The sequence below is a fragment of the Lithobates pipiens genome, unplaced genomic scaffold, assembly GCF_037356315.1.
Source record: "Lithobates pipiens isolate NorthernLeopardFrog02 unplaced genomic scaffold, aLitPip1_a1.2 Scaffold_28, whole genome shotgun sequence".
Taxonomy (NCBI): domain Eukaryota; kingdom Metazoa; phylum Chordata; class Amphibia; order Anura; family Ranidae; genus Lithobates; species Lithobates pipiens.
In genome coordinates, this window is record NW_027507789.1 from 164,088,967 (window position 1) to 164,105,709 (window position 16,743).

Genomic DNA, 16,743 nt, shown 5'->3' on the forward strand with positions numbered 1-16,743 from the left:
ATCTGATGGTGGCCTCAATGTAAGGGTAAGGGATATAAAGGGGGGTCTTTGATGAGGATATTGATGTAAGGGGGGGCTCTGGTGGGGATCCTGATACACAGGGGAAATCTTATGGGGACCCTGATATAAAGGGGGATCTGATGGGGACCCTGATGTGAGGGGGGTTTCTGATGGGGACCTTGATGTAAGGGGGGGCTCTGATGTAATCAAAGGAGGATCTTGATGTAATGGGGGCTCTAATGGAGATCCTGATGTTACATAGTTACATGTTAGTCAGGTTGAAAAAAGACACAAGTCCATCAAGTTCAACCACAAAAAAAAAAAAAATAATAATAATAATAATATCATACAATCCCATATACCCAGTTCTATACCCACAGTTGATCCAGAGGAAGGCAAAAAAAAAACGCAGCAGAGCATGATCCAATTTGCTAAAGCAGGGGGAAAAAATCCTTCCTGATCCCCCGAGAGGCAATCAGATTTTCCCCGGATCAACTTTACCTATAAATGTCAGTACCCAGTTATATTATGTACACTTAGGTGATGTAAGGGGGGGCTTCGATAAGGACCCTGATGTAAGGGAGGACTTTTATGGGGAGCCTGATGTATGCAAGGGAATCCGATAGGGGCCTAAATGTAAGGGGGCTCTGATGGGGACCCTGATGTAAGGGGGGCTATGATGGGGGCCCTAACATAAAGGGGGCTCTGATGGGGATACTGATGTAAGGGGCTATGATGTGGACCCTAATATAAAGGAGGAATCTGATAGGGGACCCTGATATAAACGGGAGCTCTGATGGGGGACCCTGATATAAAGGGGGACTCTGGTGGGGACCCTGATATAAAGGGGGGATCTGATGGGGATCCTGATATAAAGAGGGGGCTATGATATGGACTCTTATATAAAGGGGGAATCTGATAGGGACCCTGATATAAAGAGGGAATCTGATAGGGACCCTGATATAAAGAAGGTATCTGATAGGGACCCTGATAAAGGAGGAGTTTGATGGGAGCCTCTTGTATGCAAGGGAGTATGATGGGGGCCTCAATGTAAGGGTGCTCTGGACACTGATATAAGGGGGGGGGGGCTCTGATGGAGGCCCTAACGTAATGGGGGCTCTGATGGGGATGTAGGGGGCTCTGATGTGGATCCTGATATATAGGGGGAATCTGATGGGGACTCTTATTTGAAGGGGGGATCTGATGAGGAGCCTGATAAAAGGGGAGTCTGATTGAGACCCTGATAAATCTGATGGGGACCCTGATATAGAGGGGGTCTCTGATGGGGATCTTGACGTAAGGGGGACTCGGATGGGACCCTGATATAAAGGGGGAATGTGATGGGGACCATGATATAAAGGGGGAATCTGATGGGGACCGTGATATAAAGGGGGGCTATGATGGGGACCATGATATAAAGGGGGCTCTGATGGGGACCATGATATAAAGGGGGCTCGATGGGAATCCTGATACAAAGGGGAATCTGATGGGGACCCTAATATAAAGGGGGCTCTGATGGGGACCCTAATATAAAGGGGGCTCTGATGGGGACCCTAATATAAAGAGGGGACTCTGATGGGGCATCAATATAAGGGGGACTCTGATGGGGACCCTGGTATTAAGAGGGAATCTGGTAGGGATTTTTTAAATTAGTTCTACAAATATTTATTAAACATATTTATTAAACACAGGATTCTGTCCCTGTACTGTAACGTTTGGAGAACCCTGTTCTACAAGACAGTTGCAGTTGTTTATAATAAACAGGGATTTAGTGAATGGAATGGCTCTATTTGGGGTTTGGCTCCTCTTGAAGTGTTAGTAGTAAGGTTTAGGCTCCCAGCATCTTTAGGACCCTTGTCTGCTGAGGGGAAGGACCGGCGCCAAGTTTGTCCTGATCTTCTACAACACATTTTACAGTCCTGACAGTGGCTAGAAAACCAAGGGCTGTCATTGAGCAGGATTCCTCCAGGGGGCGCTCCATAGTAGCCTTACTGTATTAAAAGGATATGATACACAGATAGAGAGGGAGGAGCTGAGTATAACTAGGTTTTTTTTTCCCTTTCCTCTCTGTCTGTATTCCTGACACACGGAGGGAAGAGAAGAAAGAGAGAGGGACACACAGAAATAAACCCCCACCCCTTTTAAAAAGAAACTAAAGCATAAGAGATCTGGATCCCTAAAAGTATCAGCTGGCTTGCACTCCAGATCTGGGGCTTGGTCTGGGGGAGATTCAGAGGGAATAACAAACCTGCACCCTTCTTTTATTTTTTCCTTGTTTCTTTTTATCTTTTTACTTGTCTTTTTTTTTTTTTTGTCCTGGGTTGGCCACCCCAATAACTTGATGAGCACTGCATAGCCCAGGGCCTGGAGATCAGAGCGGAGGGGGATTTAAAGGTCCAGAGTTGTTCTGCAGAGAGGTGAGTTGCCATGCACATGGGGTCGGTGGTGGGATGTGGCTTTGTGCTGTAGTTGACTGTTAGCAGGCTGAATACAGTAATGAGGTTGTGTCTTCGCACAGTCCTACCTGCTTAACCCCTGATCTGCCATACAGGAAGGGGCGTGAGACGCCACTTCTTGGACTGTGTACAGAAAAAAAGAAAACGTGGGGCTCCCAGCCTATTTTTAGCTACCCCCCCCCCCCCCATCTTCCTAACCCTCTTCATAAACAGTCCCCACCCCCCTTTTTAAATAACTCTTGCAGGTAAGGGATGCATTGCTATAAAATGTTGCAGTGTCCCCATTCTCATTAGACTGACCCCCTCCCTTCCCCCCACCTTTTTATTTCTCTTTATATCGAATTCATGCAAAGCTTGCGAGGGTGATCATATTTAAAGGGGGTGCCCTGCCGGATGCTATTTACATAGAACATTTCCTTTAGAGTGTCAACCAGGCAAGGCTGGCTTGTTCAAAGCTTGCCTGCTGGCTGCCGCCTATACATACACAAGGCCTCTGTCTGTATGTTGACTATGTTATAGCTGTGCAAGGTTGTTCAAGGCTGCCTCCAGCCGAGGCGGAGAAGTGGTTAACTCCCTCATAATGCTGACAGCGCATAGGCCGTGTCCTCCTCTCCCCCTTGACTTGCAATAAGGCACTCCAGACTTGGGGCAAATCGCTACGAAGGAAAGCGATGGGATATATCGCTGCAGATTTAACCTCTTCCCAGCTGCTCGCATTCTACAGAATAATCTGAAAGCGGCTACGGTTTCCCTATACTTTTCAACTGCATTGGCTGCTGCTGTTTTTAGCATTATCGAACTTCTCCTGAAGTCGTTAGTATACGTGGATAGGATCGTAAAGGCTGGCAAAAAAAAAAAAATGTGTGGGGGGGGGGGGGCGTTTTCCGAATCCGATCGTCCGGCAACAACAACACAAACGCGTTTATGTTATGATGAACACTTTCCGTCATCGTTGGCTGCTGTCCTAACAGACCTGTCACGTCAAAGGGCTTCAAGGTCTAGGGTGCAAGGTACTGCGCCTCCTCGCGGAGCTCCTGCGTTTTTTTTTCTTTTTCACCAGGAGCACCATATGGTGCCTTTTAGTTACTCTCCTGTAAGCTTCTGGGCCTTCGTGCCAGAGGTTGGCCTTTGCGCCGCGTGTGGCGGACTCTTTAACATCAGTGACACCCCTTGACACTATTCCCAGCACTGTTTTCAAATCAAATTTAACCGTGTCGTACCCTCCCGTATCATTTCAGTTCTGAAACATTGCCCACCTAGGTGACCATGCAATAATAAAAAAAATAAAAAACTTAGATTTTTGAAATACACTTGCTGATATTCTGGGTCATGTCTTATCCCTGTATGTCATAAAGGCTCAACATACATGCTACAATTCGACCGTACAATCTCAGTACAATCAATCTTTAGATCTACCAAAACTATGAGGGGGGGGGGGGGGAATCTGGCGCAGCTGTGAAGAGTAACCAATCAACTTCCAAATTCACCTTGTTCAATTAAGCTTTGACAATAATACTGTACCTGGAAGCTGATTGGATACTATGCAGAGCTGCACCAGATTCTGTATGCACAGTTTTAGTAAACCCCCCCAATGTAATATGACAATCTATCTATTTTGCATCCAATCAGACAGGCTCACCACATACTTGTTAGTAGGTTGTACAACCAGATTGTAATGTGTGTGTTGAAATATTTCTCCTTTTTTATGTTATGTTACTTATTATATATTTTTTTTGTAATCTGTGTGGTGAAAGCCTTCTCTTATGTTATGTTACTTATTATTATATATAATATTGTAATGTGTGTGTGTGTGGTGAAAGCCTTCTCTTTTTATGTTATGTTGCTTCTTTTTATATATTATTATATATAATATTGTAATGTGTGTGTGTGTGTGTGTGTGTGTGTGTGTGTTGAAAGCTTTCTCTTTTTATGATGTTGCTTCTTTTTATATATTATTATATATAATATTGTAGTGTGTGTGTGTGTGTGTGTGTGTGTGTGTGTGTGTGTGTGTGTGTGTTGAAAGCTTTCTTTTGTTTTATGTTTTTATGTTACTTAGTATTATTATATATGTTACACATTATTACTATAAAATTATATAAGTTCCGCATTCATATATTATTATACATCATGTTATACATTATTATATAGGCTACCTATTATTACTATACAGTATAATTATTATAAAGGTTACATATTATTATTATTATTATTATTATTATTATTATTATTTTGATCCAGCGTATATCTTTTTGCATTTGTAAATATCCGCTCAGAATCGGCCATAGAAATTGTGCATTCTTTTAGTTCCTGCGCACACCTGTGCGATTTGTCACGCTTCCTCCATCATGTGACCGTGCACGACAGAAGAATGTGATTATTGTCTGCGGGGTCCGTTCACACCTACACCTATAACATTCTTCCATGTGACTTGTATAAAGGTGCAGGCACTTCTTTAGGTACACTTTTGGCTCAATAGGCTTTAACAGGAGCGCATGAAAAGCACATGAACAGTGCATGAAAAACATATGGAAAAATGCAATAAAAATGCAGGCGCTCAGATGCACGTCTAGCCTTAGATTATTTTTGTAATCTATGTTCAGGAAAAGTCAGATCTAAGTTCTTTTACAGATGTATGTTATAAAGGACGGGTCAGTTTGACGTGACTACGTATAGTTACTTTTACATATATGACATGGCGTTTTTGTGTCGGCAGTTTGCTCACCAAGCTAATACTGAGTAGATTTTGTTGCTGCTGAATAGCTGTGCAGCACGCATGCTGCAGCCTTTGCATTGCTATATGTGCCTGCATGTACGCACAGGCTTATGTATGTCGGTTTTCTTTGTTTGTCTTCCTGCATGTCGGTAATGTTTCTATAGCGTGGCCATCTTTATTTTCTTCTTTTTTTATTTATTTTTTTTAGCCCCCGCGTGTTGGTGTGTCCCACAGGTGGCCTTTGAAGTGGTGTTGGCACTCTGTCACGCAGACATCTGTCATGATTTGTGTGTTGTGTTCAGAGAAAGGGGGTGTGGAGGTTTTTGGCTTGGAGAGAAAGTGCGGCGAGGTCTCAGGGCGTCCCAAAAACTGAAGAGGAAACAACAGCTCGCTGTGTTTGATATTGGTAGTCTGAGGAAATTGTGTGTGCATGTGACAGTGGCTGACTCACCGCCTCGTTGAAAAAAAAAATTTTCATACTTTTTATTATTTTGTTTTTGTTGCTGCACAAAATGTGGCAAAAGTGCGCAGTTGCAGAAACCCAACGCAGCCGGCGAAATTCTAGTTGTGTGACATGGTGATAGGTCAGCCAAGTCAGGCTCACCAAGACCTTTGTGTGTCTAATGCTGACAGGAGGATGGCCGTCTGTTTGTGTAACACCGAGGGACCATGTTTGTTTATTAGAGGCAGGGAGAACCCTGGATGTCTGAGGCAGAGAGGCCTTCATAGGCCTAAGCGTGCTGGATAGGCGCTGGAGAATTGTAGCCATGTATGACAGTGTTTGTGTTAACACTCTGAGCACATATGTGTTACTGCTTTTTGTGCTGGTCGCACCGGCTGCCTGGAAAAGTCTCAATTCTTCTAACGTGGCGAGGTGGAGGGAGCCTCGTGCGGGCTGAAGCTCTCTGCTTTTAAAGAACAGATCTTAGATGTGCGTGTGACAGACAAACCCCTCACCTGTCACTGCTGAACAAAAAATGTACGTGAGACTACACTTCCTTGTTTCAGATATTTGCACACTTACTAGGAATCTATCGCCGTCATCTATACATTTCTATACAGTTCAAAAAAGTTTTTAGCAGTTATAAAAGTGCAGGTATTATGTATTTATTTATTTATTACAGTTTTTTTTTATTATTTATCACAGGTAATTTTTTTATTTATTTATTACAGCTATTTTTTTAAATTTATTATATTTTTTTATGTATTTTTATTCATATATCACAGTTATTTTTTTATTTATTTATTACAGCTATTTTTAAATTTTTTTTACCCTTTATTTATTTTTTTAAATGTATTTTTATTTATTTATCACAGGTATTTTTTTATTTTTTATTTATTACAGCTATTTTTTATTACCGTTTTTTTTAAATTATTATTTATCACTGGTATTTTTTTTTTTATTCATTTATTTATTACAGCTATTTTTTATTACCGTTTTTATTTTTTTATTTATCACAGGTATTAATTTATTCATTACAGGTATTTTACATAGCGCCAAAGATGTACGCAGCACTGCATACTCTACATTCACATCAGTCCCTGCCCTCGAGGCGCTTACGACCTAAGCTCTATATGTAACACAGACCGGACGCCAAGCCTGTGCGTACGGGTCCTTGCACCCCGTCCCTGCGTACCTGTTAAACTTAGCTATGCAGGTGAGTCCATCATGGGTGTGCGCAGCCCATTGCTTTAGGGTGTGCACCCCTAAGCTCAAACACACATGCCTTTCTCTGCAGCCTCAGCTGCATGGGGCAGTGAATGGACGGGAAGTGCTCTGTGCTAAGTGGCTTCCTGGTCATTAGAAAAATGAAGCATAACAAACAGTTTGCTATGCTTCGGTTATGAATAGCCACAGTGAGCAAGTGTGTTTACTGTGTTCAATTAGAAAAGGAAGGGGCTGGTAAATGACATATTTACTAGCCCCTTCCTCCACTTGCCATACTAAAACATCCCCTGCAGCAGCTGAAGGGAGAGGAGAGAAGGGAAGCCAGCAGCACTGCGAGGCAGGGAGGCCAACCATGTGAGGGCAGGCTGTAGGAGGATTCGGCACCGCACATAGTGATTAGGGTGTGCCCAGACACACCTGGCACACCACCTACGCATGCTTATGAAGTCTGTATAGCTGATACATACCCATTTGCTTTCTGTGGGCTACCTGCCATTTAAATTAGCCCTTAATATGGTATTAATCTTGAGAGAAATAATTTATTACATTGCAGCTTACTAATTCTTAGATGTGATGGCTGTATTAGTTTTCTTTTTTAGGCTTTCTTTCTTCTCTTTTCATCTGATGATCCAGCCTGTTATACAAGGAGGATTTGGATTTTGTGGGAATTTCAGAGACCTGGTTCAACAGCTCTCATAATTGGCTGGCAACCATTCAAGGGTATACCTTTTATCGCAGGGACAGAGGGGGTAAAAAAAGGGGGAGGGGTTTGCTTATATATCAAGAATAATGTAAAAGTGAATGTGAGAGATGACATCACTATAGGAGAAGGTGGAATCCTTATGGGTAGAGCTCCAGAGGGATGAAGCTAAGGGGAAAATAATACTGGGAGTATGATATAGGCCCCTAACCTGGGGGAGGAGGGGGAGACGGATCTCCTATCACAAGTTGAATTAGCAGCAAGGATGGGAAGTGTTATCATAATGGGGGATTTTAATTATCCAGACACACCAACTAGAAATAAAGCGTTACTGGATCTACTGATTACCAACAATACAGACCTGATCACGGATGTGGAAATACGGGGTAATTTAGGAAACGGCCATCACATGTCAGTTGGCTTCAGTATAAATCCCACAAATAGGAAACATAAGGGGAGTACAATGACACTGAATTTCAAAAGAGCCAACTTCCCTAAACTATGAACCGTGCTAGAAGGCATAAATTGGGAGTAAATCTTAGGAACAAAGAACATGGAGGAGAGATGGGTTTGCCTTAAGAGCATATTAAATAAGGGCATTAGACATTGCATCCCAAAATAAATTTAAAAGAGCAAACAAAAGTCCTGGATGGCTTAACTCCAGTGTAAAAATGCATATAAAAGCAAAGGAGAAGGCCTTCAAAAAATACAAGGTTGAGGGATCATCATCAGCATTCAGACTTTATGAAGAATGCAACAAGAAATGTAAGTGTGCAATTAGGGTGGCTAAGATAGAACATGAAAGACACATAGCGGAGGAGAGCAAAAAAAAAATCCCAAGAAATTCTTTAAGTATGTAAATAGTAAAAAAGGAGAACAGACCATATTGACCCCATAAAGAATGATGGACATCTGGTTACAAAGGATGGGGAGATGGCGAAGGTATTGAATTTATTCTTCTCCTCAGTCTTCACAAGGGAATCAGGGGGCTTTAGTAACCAAAACTGCAGTGTTTATCCTCATCACACATCACAGGAAGCACCTTTATGGTTAACAGAGGACAGAATTAGAATTAGACTTGGGAAACTTAGCATTAATAGATCATTAATAAATCACTGGGACCAGATGGCTTGCACCCGAGGGTACTTAGGGAACTCAGTCAAGTAATTGCCAGACTATTGTTCCTAATTTTTACTGACAGTCTGCCGACTGGAATGGTACCAGCTGATTGGAGAAAAGCCAATGTAGCTCCAATATTTAAAAAGGGTCCAAAGACATCCCTGGGAATTACAGACCAGTTAGCCTAACATCAATAGTAAGAAAGCTCTTGGAGGGTATGATAAGGGACTATATACAAGATTTTAGCTATGAGAAAAGTATCATTAGCAGTAATGAGCATGGATTCATGAAGAATGGTTGGTTTGGCAAGAACCTTCTATGAAGAGGTGAGTTGCCATCTAGATAAAGGAAGTTCTGTAGATGTTGTGTATCTGGATTTTGCAAAAGCTTTTGACATAGTTCCCCATAAACGTTTACTGTACAAGGCAAGGTCCATTGGCATGAACCATAGGGTGAGTACATGGATTGAAAACTGGCTACAAGGGCGAGTTCAGAGGGCGGTGATAAATGGGGAGTACTCGGAATGGTCAGGGGTGGGTAGTGGGGTCCCCCAGGGTTCTGTGCTGGGACCAATGCTAATTATTTTGTTCATAAATGACCTGGAGGATGGGTTAAACAGTTCAGTCTCTGTATTTTTGGATGATACTAAGTTAAGCAGGGCAATAACTTCTCCGCAGGATGTGGAAACCTTGCAGGAAGATCTGAACAAATGAATGGGGTGGGCAACTACATGGCAAATTACGTTTAATGTAGAAAAATGTAAAATAATGCATTTGGGTGGCAAAAATATGAATGCAATCTATACACTGGGGGGAGAACCTCTGGAGGAATCGAAGATGGAAAAGGACCTGGGGGTCCTAGTAGATGATAGGCTCAGCAATAGCATGCAATGCCAAGCTGCTGCTAACAAAGCAAACAGAATATTGGCATGCATTAAAAAGGGGATCAACTCCAGAGCTAAAACAATAATTCTCCCGCTCTACAAGACTCTGGTCCAGCCGCACCTGGAGTATGCTGTCCAGTTCTGGGCACCAGTCCTAAGGAAGGATGTACTGGAAATGGAGCGAGTACAAAGAAGGGCAACTAAGCTAATAAAGGGTCTGGAGGATATTAGTTATGAGGAAAGGTTGCAAGCACTGAACCTATTCTCTCTGGAGAAGAGACGCTTGAGAGGGGATATGATTTCAGTTTTTTAATACCATACTGGTGACCCCGTAGTAGGGATAAAACTTTTTTGTGGAAGGGAGTTTAACAAGACTTGTGGCCGCTCATTAAAATTAGATGAAAAGAGGTTTAACCTTAAAGTACATAGAGGGTTCTTTACGGTTAGAGTGGCAAGGATGTGGAATTCCCTTCCACAGGCAGTGGTCTCAGCGGGGGGCATCGATAATTTAAAAAAGTATTAGATAAGCACCTGAATGACCACAACATACAGGGATATACAATGTCATACTGACATATAATCACACACATAGGTTGGACTTGATGGACTTTTTTCAACCTCACCTACTATGTAACATTGGCAGCGGTGTTTAAAATTATCACCTTTTATTTATTCATTAATCCTTATCCCAAAAGGAAAAAAAACTGTTTGCTATAACTGATTATAAAGTGTAAGCTGATGTTTGGCTTCAGTTTTTTAGTGTGTTTAAATCTGCTAAAACATTTGAAGTGCAACTAAAGGCAACACTTTTTTTCAGTTTTGGATACAGTGGAAGGATTAGAATGCTTTTCAGGCTTTTATTGTTGCCTGTGCCACCGTTGGGGAGATTCATTCTCTGTTTTTCCTGTTCACCATTATCATTGAAAGTAAAAGAAAATCCCAAATTTTGGGTTGTCCCCAGAAAAGTAATATAAGGGAAATGTTCCAAAGGGGGCACTAGTTCTGGGGGTCTCCAAGGTATTCCCTTAATTTACAGGGATTTCCTCTTGCTTCCTGTTTGGCTATGGGACAGGAAGTGAAGGGAAATCTCTGAAATGGGAGTGGGACACAGATGGTGAAAAACGCTGACAGGGGTTATTAACCCTCCCTTACTCGAAAATGAAAAAAAAAAGCAGCTTACTTTATAGTTCTACTTTAGGACCCCCCCCAGACTTACAATGCTGCTGTCTGCTGTGCCTCCTGTTCTCATTTCTCCAGAGTTGTATCTCACTAATACCGGAGTAGTGTTATTACTGACTAGATCACCAGGTGGAAACAGAGGGGAAAAGCCAAAGAAAATGAATGCGGCCACCACATCTAATGATTGGTAAGCTGCAATATATTCCATTTTTGGTATTGGGTTTATTCCAGCTTTAAACTCGCCATACATTGTATTTTTGATCAGACGGCTGAGCTGATTTCCCCATCCACACATTTGAAGTGGATAGGGGAATCCCCCCCACTGTGTCTGAGAAATTTTCCAACAAGCCCATTCATGAAAAGTCAGTCAATAGATTCAGACTCAGAATACTTTATTAATTCCAACAGGAAAATCAGGTTCTCATTAACAGGAATGACCATGCATTGATCGAAAAAAAAACAGCCAAATTTCGATCTATAGATGGCCAGCTTTAGACAGCAGCCGATTAACCTACCAACTTGTTTTGGTGGTGGTGGAGTATGGCAGGAAACTGGATCAAACCCACGTATTCACATGCAAACTCCATGCAGATAGTGTCCTGGTTGAGATTCGAGCCGGGGACCTTACTGCTGCATTTCATTTTCAACGTTTAGCTGGATCGACATAACGGATAGCTGTTTCTAATTTAGCTTGCATTCTTTTCCATTTTTTGTGTATTGAATTATAGATAAAAAAAAAAAAATACAATGAAGGAAATGTAATTATTTAGATTGTTTTAATTTCCTTTAAAAAGTGTCATCTGAAATATGGTTGCTCTGAGCGACACCTAATGTAAACCTTTCCATTTGCTCTATGGAGCTCTGTCAGTGTCATATTGCACGTGTGTTGTATGGCAGGGGTTTAGCAAGGTCCGATGGCGTTCAGACGTGGCAGGAGGGAGGATTTGATCACATCAGGGCCACTGGAGCCTGACAGGTCATCCCATGAATCGGTGTAATGCACAAATACAGCTGCACGGCTCACCGTTCCTGGATGTTAACAAAAATGAGATGAACTCCGCTTTAATCTTTTTAAATCTGCAACTTCAATTAAATGACTGGTGATCCTGACATGAAGGTCATTTGTTCAGGCACTTTCTATTATAGGGTGACAGCGATTTGTCCCTGTCTCAAAGTTGTGCTTTTTTTACCGCGTTTTGCATTGGCGTTTTTGCGCGTTAGCGTTAAGTAGCGTTTTTAAAGAAACACATCTCTTGGCTATAGCACTCAGAAAACAAAGAAAATATGTTACGCGTTTGTGCGCGTTTTTGCACGTTTTTGCGCGATTCGCGTTTTTACAGCTCTAGCTCGGCGCCACGGAACGCACTGGTCCTGGGTTTTTTTTACAGCTTAAAAACGCCTATGCCATTTGCAGCTCAAAAACGCCTAGGTGGGCATGAAGCCATAGACTAACATGGGCAGGCGTTTTTAAGCTGCAAAAAACGCTCAAAAAAGCAGCTGTAAAAACGTCCGTGTGCATGAGGCCTTACTAGAGTTACTATCCAGCCAGTAAAAATTTAATTGGTTGCCAATGTCATTGATAGAAAGGAGCTGACATGCTGGTGATTTTTCCTAGAAAAGGTAACAGACTTAGGCAGGCCATAGGCGGTGCAAATTTCTGTGGTTGCAGGAAAGAAATTCGCACCATCAATACAGACAGTGCTGAAAGTGGAATCCCTCCTGCTGAGCAATTGTCTGCTCCCGAATGGGGGAAAGCGGGGGCGAATGGGGGAAGCCGTCCCTGCCAGGAGAAGACAGTGAAGTGAATCCAGCAGGCTGGTTGTACCCAAGTTGATTGATCGTTCAACTTGGTTACATTCATCCTGCCCACACACCGTTTGAATCTCAGCCAGTTCCCGTCTATGGCCGGCCTTACATGTCACACATGACATGATTGAGGTTACAAGTGGCTAAGCACAGTGTGACCCTCAGGAGAGCAAAGGTCTCAAAACTTTCTAATCAAAGGGCCAGTTTACTGTCCTTCAGACTTTGAGTGGACTTCAGTGGGAGTAAACAATGCCCCATCATTGTTATTAGTGGGAAGAATAGTGCCCTGTTGTTGGTATCAGTGGCAGGAATAGTTTCCTAGTGTTGTCAGTGGCAGGAATTGTGTCCTATTGTTGTCATTGGCAGGTATAGTGTCCTATTGTTGATGTCAGTGGCAGGAATAGTTTCCTATTGTTGGTGTCAGTGGCAGGAATAGTGCCCAAAGGGCTGGATAAAGGCAAACAAAAGACTGCATCTGGCCCCCGGGCCACGTTTTGGAGACCACTACTCTAGAGCAGTGGTCTCCAAACTGCGTCCCTTTGCTTACCTTTATCCGGCCCTCGGAACACTATTCCTCCTGCTGACACCAACAAGGAGACACTATTCCTTCCACTGACACCAACAATGGGGCATTTTTACTTCCACTGACTCCAAAGATGGGACACTATTCCTCCCACAGACACCAGCAATGGAGCATAATTCCCCCCACTGACACCAGCAATGGGGCATAATTCCCCCCACTGACACCAGCAATGGGGCATAATTCCCCCCACTGACACCAGCAGTGGGGCATAATCTCCCCCACTGATATAAACAATTAGGCACTATTCCTCCCTCTATTACTAATGATGGGGCTCTATTCCTCCTACTGACTTCAGGCACTATACATATTTTTATTTTTCTCCCACTGACACTGAGGCATTCTTTACTTTTACTAGCCACCCTGGCCCCCTTATAGTCTGATGGACAGTCCTTTGTTTAGAAAGTTTGAAGACCCCTGATCTAGAGCAAAGTAACAGTTTTCCAGTTAGGGCTTCCATTTAGTTTGCTCTAAATATACTCTGAAATAACTTTTTTTCATTTTTGCAGCATAGAAAAAGCTACGGTATGACTAGAGTTTCATTTTCAGAAATGTTTGTAATATTATGTATATTATTTATTTGACAGCGCATTTTATTTCCTATATAGCACATTCAGATCTCGTATATTTTCACATTGCTTTAACATAAAGCTGGACTTAAATGGACATTATTCCCACTTTATAAATCTTCCATGGGCGGTAAAACAAAAGTGCCCAGTTTGTCCTATACTGAATGCTCCCACAGTGCCTTTCTGCAGTAATGTATGCTTTTAGTGGGAGTCAGTATGGCAGCTGGTGGGTGGTAGATTGCTGACATATTGGGGCTATGACTTGTCAGCAATGAAACAGAAACATTGCAAGAGAAAGAATAGTTTGGATTTATAGAAGATGTATACAGAGGTGCCCATTTATGGGTTGTGCAGGCAGACTGGCGGTGACATTTGTCTGCACTCTTCTGAGTACATAAGCATTTAGTGCTAGTTCACCCCATGTCAACCGGCTGCATAGATCAACTCAGCCTTGAGGCAGAGCACATGGAAAACAATTGTTTTCTGTGTGCCACGTTCAGATCATAACACTGTGCTGAGCATGTTTGCATTTGTACACAGCGCACAGCACCACACCTCTGCAGTGCATAGACTTGAATGAAGTGACATTTAGTGACTCTAATGTCGCATACACACGATCGCTTTTCATCGGAAAATGCGACCGTGTGTATGCTACATCGGAATTTAGCTGTCCGAATTTCCGCCAGCCAAAAATTGATAGCATGTTCTCAATTTTCCCGACGGAAAAACCGTCTATCGGAAATTCCAATCGTGTGTATGCAATTCCGACATGCCAAAAATCACACATGCTCAGATTCAACTACGAGACAGAAGCTATTGGCTACTGGCTATTGAACTTCCTTTTTCTAGTCCCGTCCTACGTGTTGTACGTCACCACGTTATAAACAATCGGAATTTGATGTGACCGTGTGTAGGCAAGACAGCTTGAGCCGAATTCCGTCGGAATTCCGTTGTGAAAACCATCAGAGCTTTTTCCGGCGAGAATTCCGATCGTGTGTACGCGGCATTAAGGTTTAAAAAAAATAAAGAAAAAGTAACCTGGGCAAAGTAATACAACACATACCAGTGCGAACACACTTCAGCAAGTCAGCCCTGAACGCAGTGGTGATGTGCAGAATTACATGACAACCAGTCAGATCTCAGTTTGCTGTAGTAGGCGTTTTCTAGTGTGTGGGCTACCACCGTTAGCGCATTGTCCTGGCCGCTTGCGCTGCTTTAACAAGTAGCCCCTAAAGTTTGATTGATGATTAGTTACTGTATTTTGTGTTGATCACAAAAAGTATTTTCGGCATTGCACTTTAAATGAAAACTAGAGCAAATGTGAATTGTGGTTTTACAGCAGCCAATCAGACTTCCTGTTTTGCTTAGAAGGTGAATGCTGTCTATATGCCAAGGAAAACTGCTCCATTTTACTCCAGTTTTTATAAATCAACCTTATTGTTTTTTGTGGCCAGTTGGATGCCAAAATAGACCAGCACTAAGGTACAACTGTGCTTCAAGGCATAGACCTATAGTGGCTGCCATTTCTGACTTGTTTATGATGGTGCAAACTCCATTGCACCATTGTCGGTCAGGGCACGCATGTTAGATCCAATCGCACAATCTTTTATAGACTAAGTATGTAGTAGCTAAAACAAACTGTTCAGTTATATCAGCAGAGTATATCAGCCTGTGCCTTGGGTGACCAGCTCCAGTCTTTGCTTGTGTTAGTGATCACTGTTATATCGTAAATGGTTTTCTAAATTTTAACAAATATGTGAAGTGTGGCATGTATTTGTATTCAGCCCCCTGAGTCAATACTTTGTAGAACTGCCTTTCACTGCAATTACAGCTGCAAGTCTTTTTGGGGACGTCTCTACCAGCTTTACACATCTAGAGAGTGACATTTGCCCATTCTTCTTTGCATAATACACAAACTCTGTCAGATTGGATGGAGAGTGTCTGTGAACAGCAATGTTCAAAACTTGCCACAGATTCTCAACTGGATTTAGGTCTGTACTTTGACTGGGACATTATGAATATGCTTTGATCGAAACTATTCTATTGTAGCTCTGGCTGTATGTTTAGGGTCGTTGTCCTGCTGGAAGGTGAACCTCCGCCCCAGTCACAAGTCTTTTGCAGACTCTAAAGCTGGATACGCACTATACAATTCTCTTTAGATTTTTTTCTTTAGCTTTACCAAAACCATATAATATGAGGTCAACCCTAAACATTTTCAAGTTGTATGCAATCGGGCAGGCCCTTGCACTACATAGTTGAAGGTAAATCTAAATGAAATCTAACAACAAAAGTTGTATAGTGTATCCAGCTTAACGGGTTTTCTTCCAAGATTGTCCTGTATTTGACTCCATCCATCTTTCCATCAACTCTGACCAGCTTCCCTGTCCCTGCTGAAGAAAAGCATCCCAACCACATGATGCTGCCACCACCATGTTTCACGGTGGGGATGGTGTGTTCAGGGTGATGTGCAGTGTTAGTTGTCCGCCACACATAGCGTTTTGCTTTTATGACCAAACAGTTCAATTTTGGTCTCATCTGACCAGAGCACCTTCTTCCATGTTTGCTGTGCCCCCCACATGGCTTCCCGCAAACTGCAAACGGCTTCTTATGGCTTTCTTTCAACAATGGCTTTCTTCATGTCACTCTTCCATAAAGGCCAGATTTGTGGAGTGCATGACTAATAGTTGTCCTGTGGACAGATTCTCCCACCTGAGCTGTGGATCTCTCCAGAGTTACCATGGGCCTCTTGGCTGCTTCTCTGATTAATGCTCTCCTTGCCTGGTCTGTCAGTTTAGGTGGACGGCCATGTCTTGGTAGGGTTGCAGGTGGTACCATACTCTTTCCATTTTCGGATAATGGATTGAACAGTGCTCAGTGATATGTTTAAAGCTTGGGATAATTTTTTAGAACCTAACCCTGCTTTAAACTTCTCCACAACTATATCCCTGACCTGTCTGGTATGTTCCTTGGCCTTCATGATGCTGTTTGTTTACTAAGGTTCTCTAACAAACCTCTGAGGGCTTCACAGTACAACTGCATTGATACTGAGATTAAATCACACACAGG

The 16,743-nt window shown here is 42.5% G+C and overlaps 1 protein-coding gene across 3 annotated transcripts in view; it reads left to right on the forward strand.

The window, feature by feature from the left end:
• Positions 1-2,073: 2,073 nt before the first annotated feature.
• Positions 2,074-16,743, forward strand: part of THRA (thyroid hormone receptor alpha) — a 346,141-nt gene continuing 331,471 nt past the window's right edge. For all 3 annotated transcript variants that reach the window (XM_077459824.1, XM_077459826.1, XM_077459825.1), the window contains exon 1: positions 2,074-2,417. The gene's annotated coding sequence lies outside the window, so the exon portion shown is untranslated. The remainder of the gene's footprint in view (positions 2,418-16,743) is intronic.